The sequence below is a fragment of the Rutilus rutilus genome, assembly GCF_951802725.1.
Source record: "Rutilus rutilus genome assembly, chromosome: 5".
Taxonomy (NCBI): Eukaryota; Metazoa; Chordata; class Actinopteri; order Cypriniformes; family Leuciscidae; genus Rutilus; species Rutilus rutilus.
In genome coordinates, this window is record NC_140213.1 from 15,529,233 (window position 1) to 15,546,743 (window position 17,511).

The window sequence follows — 17,511 nt, forward strand, 5'->3', positions numbered from 1 at the left end:
GTATTAAATTTAAAACAATTTTTTAACAAGATATCATTTAAACTTTGAAATAATTTCAGCCCCTGATATCTTGATCACTGAAGTCAGAGACCGTCCAGACTTACAAACATGTAAGAAGATTTTTATTTTTATTCTTTTTAGTAAGATATATTGTGTAAGCATTCCATTATATACTTTTAAAGGATAGAATGTTTTTCAACCTTTAGTTCAATTGCTTTACATTATATAATTTATATTATACACTTTTAAAAAGAACTTTAGCATGATAATTATTATATAATTTATATTATAAATTATATAAAGGATAGGAATGTGAAATAACTAAATGTTTTTTTCAACCTTAAATTGATTTAGATTATACACTTTTAAAGAGTACATTGTTTATGTAATTTTTATCTAAAATAATTGGTTTTAGTAAGCTTTTTAAACGCTTTTTAAAGGTATGTTTTTCAACTTTAGGTTAATTATTTTTGTGGACGTCAATGGTATGGACATACTTTTCAACTCTCTAAAATAATTGGTTTTAGTAGCTTTTTATTTTATACACTTTTATTCATCTAAAATAATTGGTTTCAATGTATGTTTTATTTTAAAGGATGAGATTATTTTGTGTGACATACGCTTCTCACTTTCACTGCGGTGGGGGCGCAGGTCTCTGACACAAGCCATATAACCACACACGCACACACATATAACTGGGACAAAGTTCAAACAAACGGCAAAAAACATCTGTTCTATTAATATAGGACAAAACTACCCGTCAAAATTATGATTTAGTCCTAGCTAGGTCATAGTTCAAAACTAACTGTCATACAACATGATCGATAGGCTAGCAGGGTCAATAGGTTAATCCCATGACCGCATTCCGGAAGTTCACCCATCAATCATAAAGGTCACCGGAAGTTCAACCTGTCACAAAGGTCAAAGGTCAAAGTCGTAAATCATTTTGACACAAAGTCCCCCATAAGGACTACTGACCTCGTTAAGTTTGCGACATCATAACTCTTGAACAAAGATGAATAAAAAAAATCTGTTCTCTCATTTCTGTGCGGCTCAGTCCAAAGATCATTTGAGCAAATTGTTTACAAAATTGGACAAATTTTGAAGGAGGAATAGCAAAAAAACTGAATACTGTACTTTTCAAAATGGCCACTACTGTAATGGGCGGAGTGGAGTCTTAATGTAAGATATTGAATGTAATCAGCATGAAGAGTGGAATCAGGTTTACTAAGTTTCATTTTTCTAGATCAGGGGTTTTCAAAGTGTGGGGCGCCAGAGCATGCCAGGGGAGGCGCGGAAAGTGGTAAAAATGATAGCCTAATAATTAGTTTAAATGAATAAATTAATAAAGTTAAATTTGTTATTATTCTGAAAATGTCTCCCATATGGTCTAGCGGTTAGGATTCCTGGTTTTCATCCAGGCTGCCCGGGTTCGACTCCCGGTATGGGAAGACAATATTGAATTCAGAAAATTTCACTATGGAATACTTTATCATAATTTTAATTTAGTACGTCATCATTTCATCTCATAATTATGACGCATAGTCATAATTTCAACTTTTTTAAGTCATCATTTCGACTTGTCATAATTATTACTTAATCCAGAATTACAATTTCTGTCAATGACGCCTTTTTAATGTAATACTTAAAACGTTTTTAAGTCATAATTTGGTTGTTGACTATAGTAGTGTTGAGTTAGGCTAGTGCTTTTTGTCCCTCTCTGCTCTTTTTCAAGATGGCGGAACGACACGGAAGCCTCCTTGGACTTACCCGTCCCATGTAAATAAAGATAAGAAATTAACTCAGATCATTGGCACAGATCATTTTACACCCATGAGGACTTATTTTATGAATACAGACAATGATTTTAGCTAATAAAAAAACTTTAGTTTCAGATGTTTAAATGACAACATACCATTTTTCAATCTACACATGAGAGACCTTCAGAAGTTTCAGAAGGCCTTCAACGGCTTAGGTCCGTTGGCGAAAACACTGCATGTGTAAAAATCAAATACTCGATGACACTTTTCAAAGTTAGAATAAAAAGACCTGTTGTGTTCTGACACAAGGCCATTAACCGGTTCTTTTTGCTTATTTCTAAATATCAACCTGATAAATATGGACTGAATACACGATTAAACAAGATAATTTTTAAGAAAAAACATTTTTAAGAAAAATAAATCATGATAATGTTTAGTTTAGATGTTGATGATTAAGTTTCAGGCGTAGTGCAACCAGATTTCTCTAACATCTCACTCACGACGCACAACGTTGTAAATAAACATTTTCAAACTGTAATTTTATTTTATTAATATTATGTTGATTTAAAGGGATACTCCACTTTTTTCGGAAATATGCTCATTTTACATCTCCCCCAGAGTTAAACAGTTGAGTTTTACCGTTTTAGAATCCATTCAGCCGAACTCCGGGTCTGACGGTACCACTTTTAGCATAGCTTAGCACAGATCATTGATTCTGATGAGTCCAGTAGCATTTCTTTCAAAATGACCAAAGAGTTTCAATATTTTTCCTATTTAAAACTTGACTCTTCTGTAGTTAAACCGTGTACTAAGATCGACGGAAAATGAAAAGTTGCGATTTTCTAAGCCTATATGGCTAGGAACTACTCTCATTCCAGCGTAATAATCAAGGAACTGTGCGGCTGTACCATGAGTGCAGCAGGCGTAATGATATGACGCAGCGCCTGAAAATAGGTCTAATAGGTTAGACAAACTTAGTCCTGGTCACGTTGGAAGAAGTTACCGAGCTGGGGACTATTTTCAGGCGCTGCGTCATATCACTACGCCTGCTGCACCCATGGTACAGACACACAGTTCCTTGATTATTACGCCGGAATGAGAGTAGTTCCTAGCCATATAGGCTTAGAAAATCGCAACTTTTCATTTTCCGTCGATCTTAGTACACGGTTTAACTACAGAAGAGTCAAGTTTTAAATAGGAAAAATATTGAAACTCTCTGGTCATTTTGAAAGAAATGCTACTGGACTCATCAGAATCAATGATCTATGCTAAGCTATGCTAAAAGTGGTACCGTCAGACCCGGAGTTCGGCTGAATGGATTCTAAAACGGTAAAACTCAACTGTTTAACTCTGGGGGAGATGTAAAATGAGCTTATTTCCGAAAAAAGTGGAGTATCCCTTTAAAGTTTTTGTTATTAACTAACGCTTCAACATCCGGCACAAAATGAAAGAGATCTCAGATCACAATCTACATTGTTAGATATTCTCCTCCTTAGTATCTTTGGGCGTATTTTTACACGGCAGCATATTTTGTCACACCGTAGTGATGCAAAGTTCCACACTCTATAACTTTAAAACATCATCTTTGGAATCACACGTGTCCATGTAAGATTCAAAAAGACCAAATTACTAAGAATTTGTGATACACAAATAAATACACAAAAGTTTATTACTCCGCTAGATTTAGTCATCTTGTTCAGATAGCAGGCGACACTGTTTCACATGTTGTACGTTGGACTGTGTGTGTGTTTTAAGTGAAGACGTTTCTTTGAGAGCCGTTTATAGAAATAAATGACGCTTAAGAATTTAAGCGATAGTTTGACTAAATTGATATCAATCACACAAATACAAATCACACAAACTGTTTTACACTTAAACTATTGCACCGAGAGATGTATATTCATCAAAGTTCCACACTTTGGTAAAACCTGCTGATAAAATTGCACAAAAGTAAATTCTAATTCTTCATCATCATGAGCCATTTAAAACAAATACAGAAAAGCCACTATAAGTGATCCGTTTTGAATGTCTGTCATTGACATCTTGTTTCTTTTTGTACAGTTTGCAAAAAGTACATAGAGCATGGTCAAACATGTTAGGAATGTATCCTATACATTATAGGTCCTTCTACACGATAGTGTTTGACTAAATCTTTCTGCGATGCCTACGAAACATCGACGTGAAAGATGAGTATGGCTGTGTTTCTGTTACCTATTACGCTTTAAACTCGTCTAACTATTACACTTATTTTGTTATTATACACAGTTAAGCTAATGAATTACGGTTGATACGTGGTATTTTTACGTGAATTGATTCATTTTTTATTCCGTCCACACTTTGACACCAGAGTTTTAGGCATCCGTCTTTTAGGCCCGATCCAGAAAACAGACGTTGTGTCTTAATAATTGCTCTTCTTTTTATGATCTTCTTTTTATTCTGCAGAATGCAGAAATGTTTTAACATATCGTAAATTTCAAGCGTTAGATAAATCATCTAACTATTATATGTGAAACAATCAACAGTTATATGTGAAACAAGCACAGTGGCATTAGAGTCAGATTCTTGTTTATATTGAACATTGTTATTGAACCGTTTTTCAATATTATTGAAAATAATTGTTAAATAAAAGCGCTATTGTTCTCGGCCTCATCAAAGTTCACATAGTTTTCACCGGAGCATATCGACTCTGAAACAAGACTTTGTTTAAAAGATTTTGAAATTGTTTAACATCACTAGCGTAACACTTATCGTATTGCCGGGTGCGATTGTAATGTTTTGTATGGTGTTTTCTTTACACTTTCCTACAGTTAGCTGTAATTTTAGTGAACTCTAGGTCTTCTCTTTGTTCATATACGACAGTATTCACATGAATTGGCTTGATTTGTATCTTGATTTGATACGTGAGACATTTACATTATATTGTTATACCGTCCTAGTTTTTAAATAGCGCTAAAATGTATATTTTAACCCTTTGTGCGGATATGCCGCACAAGGTTCTCTGTTCTCTGGTTCTAGGTTTTTAAAAATACCGCGAAACAAAGACAAGGATGCCTCTTTCTATAAGCGACACTCAAAATCTGTGCATACAACAAAACACATGTAGGTGTACGAAGATTTATCAGAAAATTACTTTTGTTTGAAGAAAAACTTAAATCAGCTGGTGCTTGATCACTATTGAAGTTATTAAACAGCCCTGAATTCGGTAATGATGCGATATGGATATCACGTTTTAATTTTAACTCAATACGCTAAAGGTCTATAAACTTCAACATCTTGTAGGTCAAATTAACTTAAAGCCTGCGCAAAATTATTCTTAACTTAAAGCATGCGCATCCTAACTACTTTCTAAATGTTTGTAAATCCAAAAACTGTTGTCACTGTTGTCACTGGATTGTTTTTATGCATCAAGTTAAATCCAAATGATAGGAAAACTTTATGATAGGAAAGTACGGACGGTGCCTTTGACCAATCCTCTACATATGGGGCACTTTCTCAGAGAAGGCGCACATTCTTTGCACACAACTAGGTGACCACAGGGGATGAAGACAATGTTCACTTCCTTATCCATGCAAACTTTGCAGGTGCGCTCCTCTTGAAGTCTTCTTAACTGTTCCTCCATAGGCAAGTCTGAAAGATCTTGACTCGGTGATGCAGCTTCATTTGTCTGGACCGTCAGGCCACACTCAAATTCCATCTCTAAAGCAGACTTCACCACAGGATTGTTCTCTTGTTCTCTCACAAATTCTCTTGAGTCGCTGTCTCCATTAGTCAATAGCTGCTCAAATAGTCTTGGAAATCTTGCTTGAATCTGATGAACAAACTCTTGGCCCTTTTCTTGCAGCAGGTATTCACATCTTGGAAACCACTTGGCATGTTCTACCCATGGATCATCACCAGACTCCCAACATCTGAGTTCACCATCGCAACAAAAGCACTTCACGTCATCATTACGACCAACATAGTAAAAACCAGCCTTAGCCAATTGGTCTGGTCGAACAGTTATTCTTGAGGGCCAGTAGACAAATGTGAGCAACCTGTCTTCACACTGTTGCATTGCCGATCCATTGGAAAGACCGCCACAAGATAAAGGTACATTATCTGCACGGTCACCTCGAACGAAGCGGCAGTTGGGGTAATTTCTCTGGTGTTCTGATACTGCCCGATCTCCCGGTTCCCAGTTGCTAAGCTGGCCTCCACAACTGAAGCAAGCCACTCTGTCGCCCTGGCCAAGGTAGTAGAAACCACTTTTGGCAAGCTCGGCCGGACTTACTGGTGCAAGAGTCCAATTCTGAAAGGTGTCAAGGCGTTCCTGTTCCCGACGCATGTCAGGATTCTGACAAGCCGGAGGGCGCTGGTGAGACATATCCTCAACTCCACGGGAGGAAATGGGGCTGGAGAGGGTCAGGTTGCTGAATGCCATGTTTAAGTAACCCACCCGATCCTCCATTTGGCCTGAAACGGATGCCGTGGTGGTCAATGTTACGGGTGTCGTAGGGGCGGAAAGAGGATGGCTTCGTTGCGAAGCGGGGAAAAGGCACTTTTGATGAAGACATAAAAATGTGACCACAGGGCGTATCCACTCAAGCCCTTCTCTCTGCCGGACATCCCATGCCTAGTGTCTAGTCGTCCATGACAGAACACATCATCTTATTAAAAAATGTAATGAGAACAAGAACAACACCAGGGTTTTTCCTGGGTCAAAATTGGTCTTCGGTGGTGGCTGACCGACATGGTCATCCACACACAGCAAAGAGTACCCTAGTACCCACATGATCCGCAAGCCCAATATTGACAATAAATGTTAAAAAAGAAACAGTTTGTGATTTTTTTTTTTTGTGGTAATTTACTACACATTGTCATAGGCCTATACATACTGTGGATTATTAAGGCTAAATTTTACTAAACACTCTTGCTAAATGAGGTAAGCACACTTACTTTCTCATTTCAGATTAGGGGTGGGAAACTCTAGGCACCTCACGATTCGATTCGATTACGAATGCTTCGAATTTCTTTTTTTTTCTTTTTTTACTTGGTACTTTTAAAGCAAAGTATTTATGATGACCCATAACGAACTTACTTCCATCTTCCTATATTAATTTTATTAATAAAACAAATGGAAGTGATTTGAACATTGCAAAGAACCAACAGGAAAATAAATGTGTGCCTGTACTAGCAGCGTACTTGTAGTAAATTAATACAAACTTCAGCATATTCTGAACCTCTAGCATTTAATAATAGACTTCTAACCAACATCCTCCTGTTATTTCAATGAGCAATATAATCCTTCAGACAAAAAAAACATTTTGCTGTAGCAAAATCACAAACAGTTTTTGTTCAAAAATATAGAATGATGTACCAGCTCTCATATAATGCTTGTGGACTTGCATATTCTGCATAATTAGTATCATACAAAGCCTCTCTTATTCACAACTAAATAATAAAGAGTTATGACTTGAAATGTTTGCTGTATACCACAATCAAAAACAGCTTATACAAAAAAAGTGAATGAACATCTGCAGAGAGCACAGTCAAAATGTAACTTTTTGTGACTGGCATTGCACATATTGCAGGGCAGTACAACGTACGTATAACAGATCGGTTTACAGTATATTGATGTGAAAACTAAATAGGCTACTGAAAGCAGCTTTCATACAAAAAATACTAAATAGGTAACAATGAAATTGCCAATTTTCCATACGCTAGCTTTTAAGGAAGAGGGTGCCGTTCGAATTTGGCGCTCAGCCATCATGCGTCTGTTAAGTGCGCGCCACAGACTGCACGCGCACTACACCCGCTAGAGTTCCACCTTTTGCGTTCCGTCAATATTACGGTTTTTTTAGAGATTAGATTTTTTGACATTTGTGAATCGATTCAGAATCGTCCACGTCCGCATCGCGATGCATGTAAGAATCGATTTTTTTCTCCCACCCATATTTCAGATGTGTGTTCTTCTCAGTAATTCACGGATTCAGACACTGACGGGCAGACCAATTGCTTTTACTATTCATTATAATGAATCGGCTCAAAGGAGTCATTAGGTCGCGAATCGGACTTTAGCGGACGTGTTGTGTGGGAATCCTGGCTGTTAGGACATCACGAAAGATTTTTTTTTTTTTTTTTTTTGCGTTTATTTAAAGTTATGTCAGCTGCGTGTGCAATGCTTGTCATAAGTTGTAAAAGAAGATAAGGCAACTTTTTTTGGACTGCAATTCACACCCAGCGCTAATTCAGCAAAAATATTCTCCGAATGCACCACGTGAAACATGGATTCGGTCTTCCGACCTTTAGGATCAGTTGATTTTGATGCGAAGGAGAGAGCAAAGACAGAACTGAAGACGGAGAGTGCCCGCGCGGGGGTGGGGCGCTGTGTTCGTTCTCTCCGTCACTCCATCAGTAGCCTGCTTCACTCACAAAACCCAATTACAGATCAAATAAGGCTTTGGCGGGACAAAAAATCGTTTTGGCGGCCGCCAAAAAATTTTCAATGTAGGAAAAACCCTGAACACCACAAAATGTCCTTTCTTATGCTCTGTACACAGCGGGCAAATTAGTTGTATCATTTGATATGATACAACTGTATTGCCGCCTCGGGAATACAGTAATTAAAATGCAGAAAACAAATATTTAATCTTTTAAATCATGTAGTATTCTAAATATTATTATTATAATACAATTTTTATGAGCTCAGACATTTTTTCATTCAGAAATTTTTATTTCAACATTATACTTTCATACATTGAAGAAAATGATAGACCGGCATTACATTTACAGATGGTCTAACCAGAATAGAAAATATCCGCAGGCTATCATGTCTTGCTCCAGGGTATAGTTGACCAGACTTTCAACTAATTCACCAACGTCAGTTTTTGCATTTTTTGACACCAGTGACACACAGAGATCTGTTACAAATGTCCAAATAGCGAATATCTCTGTGATTTCGAATTCGTCAGAACATGAACGCAACACATCCAGAACTTTTCTGAGGATTACGCCGATCGGCTCTTTGCTGTTAAAAAACATGGGGGTTACATCAGGCCATGACTTTATCAAACCTCTTACGTCATCCATTTCATTTTTGAGATTTGTCACACGTTTGGTATCCTGCGCACAATCTTTTTTCATATCACACGCAGCGTCGATGATCCTGTGCATCAAGCCAACCATTTGGCCTCTAAAATGATCTATAAACATACTGTCCAGCGCAGCTCTTAAACGACACTCTTTGCCCGTGGCGCACTCACACGCCGGATGATAATTGTACCCTGTATCGCCAGAACTCAATGGGGAGTCGTTCTCCATCAGGTTTTGCGTCGCCATTTTTTTCAGCTTTTCGAATTTTTTTCCCACTTTTCGTTCCTAGAATGTTCCTGCAATCTCCTGAGTCCTTGCGGTACAATCATGCCTTGTGTTTTTGGGTCGGAAGTTTGTGGGTCAGAAGTTTGCGTCAGGCTCAGACAAACAGGACTTTCAACTTTTGATCAATGAGATGATGCAGTAGCGCAGCAGTCCGAGGCTAGTAGAGCTAGAGTAGAGCGTGCGATGTCCTGAAATATTTATTAGGCTGGGGTCCGCCCCACTGGAGGGGCTGAATAGGGTGTTGTCATCAGGAAAGCTTCACATCTCCACGCTGCTGTTTTGGCACGCTTTATGGAAGTTTGAATCGTTCAGTCATACACACAACTGCAGCGATGGAGCGCGTGAACACGAGCAGTGTGAGAGGATTCCTGAGATCTTGCGACGATCTGACTGAGAAGATTCGCTGTTTAATACAGAAGAAACTCATCAAGAAGTACTTGAGCAGGTAATATTATGCGCTTACGATGCAATGTGTGGGAGTGACGCAGTATCCAGAGGTTGAATTGTAAAAAACTAAAAAAAACTATTTTATGCATGGATTAAAGAATAGAATAAAAAAAATAGGCATTTATTGAAGACATATTTTTTATATCATTGTAGAATGCATTTCTCTCTCACTAGCCTATGGACACACAATCCCATGCATGCCAAACTATCATTTGGCATAACTAATCATTATCAACATATTTTTTGATAAAAGAGTTCCAAATGACAATCTTAAGCGTTCCAAAGTTCACTTTGTCCACAAAAAGGAACTTAGCCTTAATTTACTGAAGGCTATGGATGTTAGGTAAATATGTTTATTAAATTGTACACATTCATTCATGTACACGTTATGTGTTTCTTCTCCTCTCACATTAAATCACAATTTAGAAAAAAAAGAAATTAGAAAAAAGTTGATTAGTTTGATTATTTTTGTCATTGTTTAACATTTCTCAAACCATTTCTGTCAAATATGAAATGTTTAGTTTAGCTACTTGCACCTTATCTCGCACTTTATGACCGTTATCAGCTATTATCAGATACTATTGTCCTAACATAGACTATTGTTTTAACTCTGGTTTAACCTGCTGTGCGTCTGTTCACCGTCCATCATGTGCTCTAACACCTGCAGCATCAGCCGGTTGCCATATTTATGAGCTTATCCGGCCTTTGAAAAAGTGAATGTTTGAACTCTGGTGTATGCTAAATGAAAACAGGCGAACGGGTGTATGAATGTGTCTACAGGTGTATCTAACCCTAACAACTAATGACCAACTTTATTTTTGCTGTACATACATTATATTCTTCTAACTGTTTGTCTTTGGTTAGCACAGCTGGAGAAGAACAACAGGGAGGTTGGAAGACACAGTAGAGGAACTACAGAATAAATATGGAGAGAAAACATCATTAAAAAGGATAAAGTCCGTAGTGAAAAAAATCAGAAAAAAGAATATCAAACGTAGGAAAAGATTTATAATTTACTTTGTTAGTAGTCAATATGTTTCTCAATCTTCAATCTTCTTAAAAAATGTAAATTTTTTAACAGATGGTGACGTTCAGACGCTGAGCATTCAAACACATTCTGGAAACATGACAAACCAACAGCCTAACAACCTTCCACAACGACTGCATAATAATTCTACATCATTCGGACAGCCATTAATTCAGATCCCTAATCAGCTTAACTTAACAATTGCCCAGAAGAATGGTGGGACAATAGTTACTACAATCATGGTAGAAAACACAATATATGGTGATGTTAACATCAGTGCGGTGAGTGTCTGATCATTTAAGAAACAGTTGCTTAGTTAAGAAATGATTTTTTGTTTTGTTTTAAAGTTAGTCCATAGGGTGTGGAACTTTGCATCACTACGGTGTGACAAAATACACCCAAAGATACAAGTAAGAGAATATCTAACTGTATAGTGTGAACATTCCATTTTTCAAATAATAGATCTCTTTCATTTTGTGCCGGATGTTGAAGCGTTAGTTAATAACAAAAACTTTAAATCAACATAATATTAATAAAATAAAATTACAGTTTGAAAATGTTTATTTACAACGTTGTGCGTCGTGAGTGAGATGTTAGAGAAATCTGGTTGCACTACGCCTGAAACTTAATCATCAACATCTAAACTAAACATTATCATGATTTATTTTTCTTAAAAATGTTTTTTCTTAAAAATTATCTTGTTTAATCGTGTATTCAGTCCATATTTATCAGGTTGATATTTAGAAATAAGCAAAAAGAACCGGTTAATGGCCTTGTGTCAGAACACAACAGGTCTTTTTATTCTAACTTTGAAAAGTGTCATCGAGTATTTGATTTTTACACATGCAGTGTTTTCGCCAACGGACCTAAGCCGTTGAAGGCCTTCTGAAACTTCTGAAGGTCTCTCATGTGTAGATTGAAAAATGGTATGTTGTCATTTAAACATCTGAAACTAAAGTTTTTTTATTAGCTAAAATCATTGTCTGTATTCATAAAATAAGTCCTCATGGGTGTAAAATGATCTGTGCCAATGATCTGAGTTAATTTCTTATCTTTATTTACATGGGACGGGTAAGTCCAAGGAGGCTTCCGTGTCGTTCCGCCATCTTGAAAAAGAGCAGAGAGGGACAAAAAGCACTAGCCTAACTCAACAAAAAACGTTTTAAGTATTACATTAAAAAGGCGTCATTGACAGAAATTGTAATTCTGGATTAAGTAATAATTATGACAAGTCGAAATGATGACTTAAAAAAGTTGAAATTATGACTATGCGTCATAATTATGAGATGAAATGATGACGTACTAAATTAAAATTATGATAAAGTATTCCATAGTGAAATTTTCTGAATTCAATATTGTCTTCCCATACCGGGAGTCGAACCCGGGCAGCCTGGATGAAAACCAGGAATCCTAACCGCTAGACCATATGGGAGACATTGATACTGCCCCAGGCACATTTGAAAGGCTGCACTGGTCGTCGCCAAAAAGCAAAAAATTGATTTATCGGTATGTAAATAAATATCGGGATAGCTTTTCCCAGGTGAAAAAGAGCTAATGAAGGAGAAAGACTTTGAAAGGGAAGTTGCCTGCTTTCTTCTCGACGGGTAAGTCAAAGTTACGGTCTAAATGACGAGCTTGGTTGTGTAAATCATTATATAGAACGGTAGAACATGTAACAAGTACATCATAACGGTAGAACATGTACAATTAAACTCGATGAAGCGCTATCGGAAGACATGTTGTCATAGATTCTTGGCACATTTACCAAAGTTGAAAAAGCGAGTAGATGGGAGAACCGCTAGATGGGAGAAATCTTTAACAAAAAAAGCCTCCAAAATCGAGGAGGTCAAAGGTCATGATTCCTGCTATAGCTCTCCCCAAAGTCTGTTCATGCGGCCACCATCAACAAATGCTAACATTTGAAACTTCTACATATATTTTGAGTAGATGACCGGTGGTATATTCTCAGTAAAGGGTTTCACCCTAGTTCGGGAGATATGATCTTATACATCTTATACGTGTAATAGATCATAGCTACCGTAGAAAAAGTAAGATCATGCTTTGAATTAAGACGATGTGTGATTTTTACTTTGATTTTCCAAATGATACAACCTAGTCTAAATTAGAGCAATGTCGAGTCCTCGGATTTCTTAAAAAACATTGTGACAAACTTTGACAACATGTTTCATGTTGTCTGTTGTATGTTGTATGTAACAATCTAAAGTTTTTGGACAGACGCTGCTTAGTAACAATAATACATACATCTTCTAAGAAGATATGATTTTAATAAAACTTTTAAAGATTTGATTTAAACTTTTAAGGTTATGCTTTTAAATGAAATTAGTGTAAACTCTGGATGTACTCTGGAAAGGCGTTAGCAGACTAGATTTACTGTGACATTGTCCCCCGAGACTCATCTGGTCTGTAACTCCTCCTCTAGTCTCTGTGAGGGTCTGAAGCTTCAGTTCACACTGTAGTTTATCACTGAAGGATTTTTTTTTTTTGCTCTGTTTATGACAACTTAAACTATTTGCTTTTTTGGATTATTTTTATCAGTGCATAAAGAACTACTTCGCCTCTCTGGAAATGCAAGGTGTTTTTATTTAGCTAAAACTTTGTTTACATTTTATTCAATTATTTATTTATTTCATTTTTTTTTTTAAATGTAGTTTTCTGTGATGGTCGTTTTTAGGTGTACGGGATAGCTATGGAAAACCCCCACCATAAAAATTGAAACCCCCAGATGGACAAAAAAAAATGCTGATTGAATCTTTTTCATATAAATGACATTTAAGACGACCACCTAAAGTTTTGAACAGACATTGTTTAATAACAATTATACTTTAGGTCACCGTTAAACAAAATAATTTATATCATACACAAGTCTTCTAAAAGATAAATAGAAGATGAGTATGTATTCAAACTTTAAAGATTTAATTTAAACAATATTTAAACTTTTACGATTATGATTTGAAATAAATTTAGTATGGAAAGGTGTTAGCAGACTAACATGACATACGCTCTGACACGATGCACAGAGGCTCATCTGTCATCCGATATCCTGAAGCTATCATTATTGTCAAGTAACTTCTTTCTCAGCGCTGATCGGAAGGACCTTATTTCTGGAAGATTCTCAGTTTCTAAATGTTTTCATGGTTGCTCTCTCTGAAGATAGGCCTATGTGGTTGTCATTTTCTCACAGATACAACTTAAGAAATTATTGAATATTTCACAGGCGTGAGATGACTTGTGACGCTTCAAATTTCAAATGATTTTACATACCCATGATAAATAAATAAAAATACTTTAAGTGCAAGTCAAATTTTTCCACAGACCATCATTGTAGAATATTTGTTTTAAGACTTTTAATAATTTATTAAAGTTTTTATTAAAAGTTTTATAAACTTTTATTTTTAAAAGATGTCATTTAAACTTTTAGGATTATAAGTTTAACACACCATTCAAAATGTCTCATCCCATCACTGAATACACTCCTCTGAGTCAGAGACGCTGGTGTGAGAGAGAACCTCTGTGATTTATAGCTCTCAACAGCTTCTTGAACACGTAAGTTCAAGAGTTGTAACTCTAAACATGTAAGATGAATTTTATTTATTCATCTAAAATAATTGGTTTCAGTATATTTATATAACCATTTTATTTATACACTTTTAAGGAACAGTATGTTTTTCAACTTTTGTGAGTGTGATATTAGGAAACCCCTTCCTCACTGTGCTTTGGTATGCGAAGGAGAGGGGTCAAAGCTCACGTGAAGGGGGGCGCGCATAGACAGACACACACACACACACACACACAGACACAGACACGTGTGTTTTACTTTTTGACACACATACCGCACGCCTCCCTATGTTTTGAGACAGTGTGAGGTCTTTCAGGAATGACTATGTGAATTCAGTTGTGTAAAACAATTTTGAATCCATTCATACATTGCATTTTTGTGGACATCAATGGTATACTTCAACTTTCTAAAATAAGGTAAGATGATTTTATTTATTCAGCTGAATGAATTGGTTTTAGTAAGCTTTTTATTTTATATTCTTTTAAAAAGAACAGAATATTTTTTCAACCTTAGTAAAATTATTTTATAACCATTACATTTATACATTTTTAAAGGTATGTTTTTCAACTATAGTTTAATTATTTTTGTGGGCATCAATATGGACATTGATGTGTTAATTTTAACTCAGTCATTTTTTATTCATCTAAAACTAAAATAGTTGGATCAATAAGATATTTATATTATACTTTTAAGGAACGGTATGTTTTTCAACTTTAGCAAGATATTTTATTTTATATTATACACTTTTAAAGGTATGTTTTTCAACTTTAGTTTAATTATTTTTGTGGACATGAATGGTAGGATATACTTCAACTCTCTCTCTAAAATAAGGTAAGATGATTTTATTCATCTAAAACAAACAATTGGTTTTATTAAGCTTTTTATTTTGTATACTTTTATTCATCTAAAACTAAAATAATTGGTTTTAGTAAGCTTTTTTATATACTTTTATTCATCTAAAACTAAAACAATTGGATCAATAAGATATTTATATTATACTTTTAAAGACATGGTTTCAACTTTTGTTAGTGTGAGATTCACTTGACAGTTACACTGTAAGGAGGGGGGTCAGAGCTCGCAGGAAGAGGACGCGCGCATAGACGGACACAGACACGCGCACGGCTCCCTTATGTTTTGAGACAGGGTAAGCTCATTCAGGAAGAAAGTCTTTTTGTATTTCCACTTTTTAATAATTTAACAACTCTATTACAACTTTTAATAATGTATTAAATTTAAAACAATTTTTTAACAAGATATCATTTAAACTTTGAAATAATTTCAGCCCCTGATATCTTGATCACTGAAGTCAGAGACCGTCCAGACTTACAAACATGTAAGAAGATTTTTATTTTTATTCTTTTTAGTAAGATATATTGTGTAAGCATTCCATTATATACTTTTAAAGGATAGAATGTTTTTCAACCTTTAGTTCAATTGCTTTACATTATATAATTTATATTATACACTTTTAAAAAGAACTTTAGCATGATAATTATTATATAATTTATATTATAAATTATATAAAGGATAGGAATGTGAAATAACTAAATGTTTTTTTCAACCTTAAATTGATTTAGATTATACACTTTTAAAGAGTACATTGTTTATGTAATTTTTATCTAAAATAATTGGTTTTAGTAAGCTTTTTAAACGCTTTTTAAAGGTATGTTTTTCAACTTTAGGTTAATTATTTTTGTGGACGTCAATGGTATGGACATACTTTTCAACTCTCTAAAATAATTGGTTTTAGTAGCTTTTTATTTTATACACTTTTATTCATCTAAAATAATTGGTTTCAATGTATGTTTTATTTTAAAGGATGAGATTATTTTGTGTGACATACGCTTCTCACTTTCACTGCGGTGGGGGCGCAGGTCTCTGACACAAGCCATATAACCACACACGCACACACATATAACTGGGACAAAGTTCAAACAAACGGCAAAAAACATCTGTTCTATTAATATAGGACAAAACTACCCGTCAAAATTATGATTTAGTCCTAGCTTGGTCATAGTTCAAAACTAACTGTCATACAACATGATTGAGGCTAGCAGGGTCAATAGGTTAATCCCATGACCGCATTCCGGAAGTTCACCCATCAATCATAAAGGTCACCGGAAGTTCAACCTGTCACAAAGGTCAAAGGTCAAAGGTCAAAGTCGTAAATCATTTTGACACAAAGTCCCCCATAAGGACTACTGAGGTCGACCCAAAATTGGTTCAGAAGCTATAGCTCGGCCAAACTTTGATCAATTGAAACGAAAATTGAGGGTCCAAGCCAAAGTTGGGAACAGCGCCACCTACAGGTCATATGAGATCTGGAAAATGTCTATTTTGGCCAATAACTTTTGAACAGTTTGTCAGTTTTATCATAATATTGGTGTCTATAGATTCCTTGCGTCATGCCGAATCCGTGGATACCGAATTATCCGAGATTGGATGAACCATGTGTCCGCCATTTTGAATCTTGTCATAAGTTGCAATATCTTTTAAACTATTTGACACATCAGCACAAAAGTTGGTAGGGATGATCGACACCATGTCCTGAAGGGACATGAGCAGTTTAAACACAGCGACACTTAGTGTTCCAGAGATATACGTTTTTTTGCAAAAACGCTTATAACTTTTGAAATCATAGTTTAAAATTTGATTTCTTTATGTCATTATATTCCTTGGCTTATGCCGATTCTGACGTTATCTCATTTGTCATTTTCCAACAATGTGACTGTCCGCCATATTGAAGCAAATGAAAAACAGTTTATTCACTACTCCTCCTTAAAATTTTGCTCAATTTTGTCCAACATTTTAATCAATGAACTTTGGGCCGAGCCGGACAGAAATGACTGAACGGATTTTTGATATTCGCTACCGTTCCCGAGATATTCATCTCTTAAGAGTTAGCTAAAGCATACTAATTGGTTAGCATGCTAACCAGATGCCATTCTTTCTAATGTGGCTCTTCAGCTATCAGGCTAACCATAAGCTACATTAACATTAAGCTAGCTTAGCATGCTAATCTGGTTAACATGCTTTTGTGTGCTCATTCTTTCACTGAAGCCTCTCCTCTGCAGCTTTGTAATTCAGCGTCCTCTGAGAGGCGCAAGCTGCTAAACCACGTGCCACGAAACCCCGAACCATTCCGCTCGTGGGTTCGAATCCTGTGTGGCACATGCCCAGACCGCAAGAGGTACTGTGGCCAACTCTATAGCGCCACCACCAGTTTCAAAAATTAACTTTTCTAATGATTAATGGTTATAACTTTTAAACCATTTGATCTAGAAAAATGAAACTTAGTACACCTGAATCCGCTCTTCATGCTGATCACATTCAACATCTTACAT

At 35.8% G+C, this 17,511-nt stretch overlaps 1 protein-coding gene and 1 long non-coding RNA gene across 2 annotated transcripts in view; one reads left to right on the plus strand and one right to left on the minus strand.

Annotated features, from left to right (window-relative positions):
• dhx36 (DEAH (Asp-Glu-Ala-His) box polypeptide 36) overlaps positions 1-17,511 on the minus strand; it is a 142,470-nt gene that overhangs the window by 114,316 nt on the left and 10,643 nt on the right. The window lies entirely within an intron of this gene.
• Positions 8,407-10,960, plus strand: LOC311290171. Its single transcript, XR_014627340.1, has 3 exons — positions 8,407-9,561; positions 10,433-10,557; positions 10,645-10,960. It is a non-coding gene; the product is annotated as an uncharacterized lncRNA (long non-coding RNA).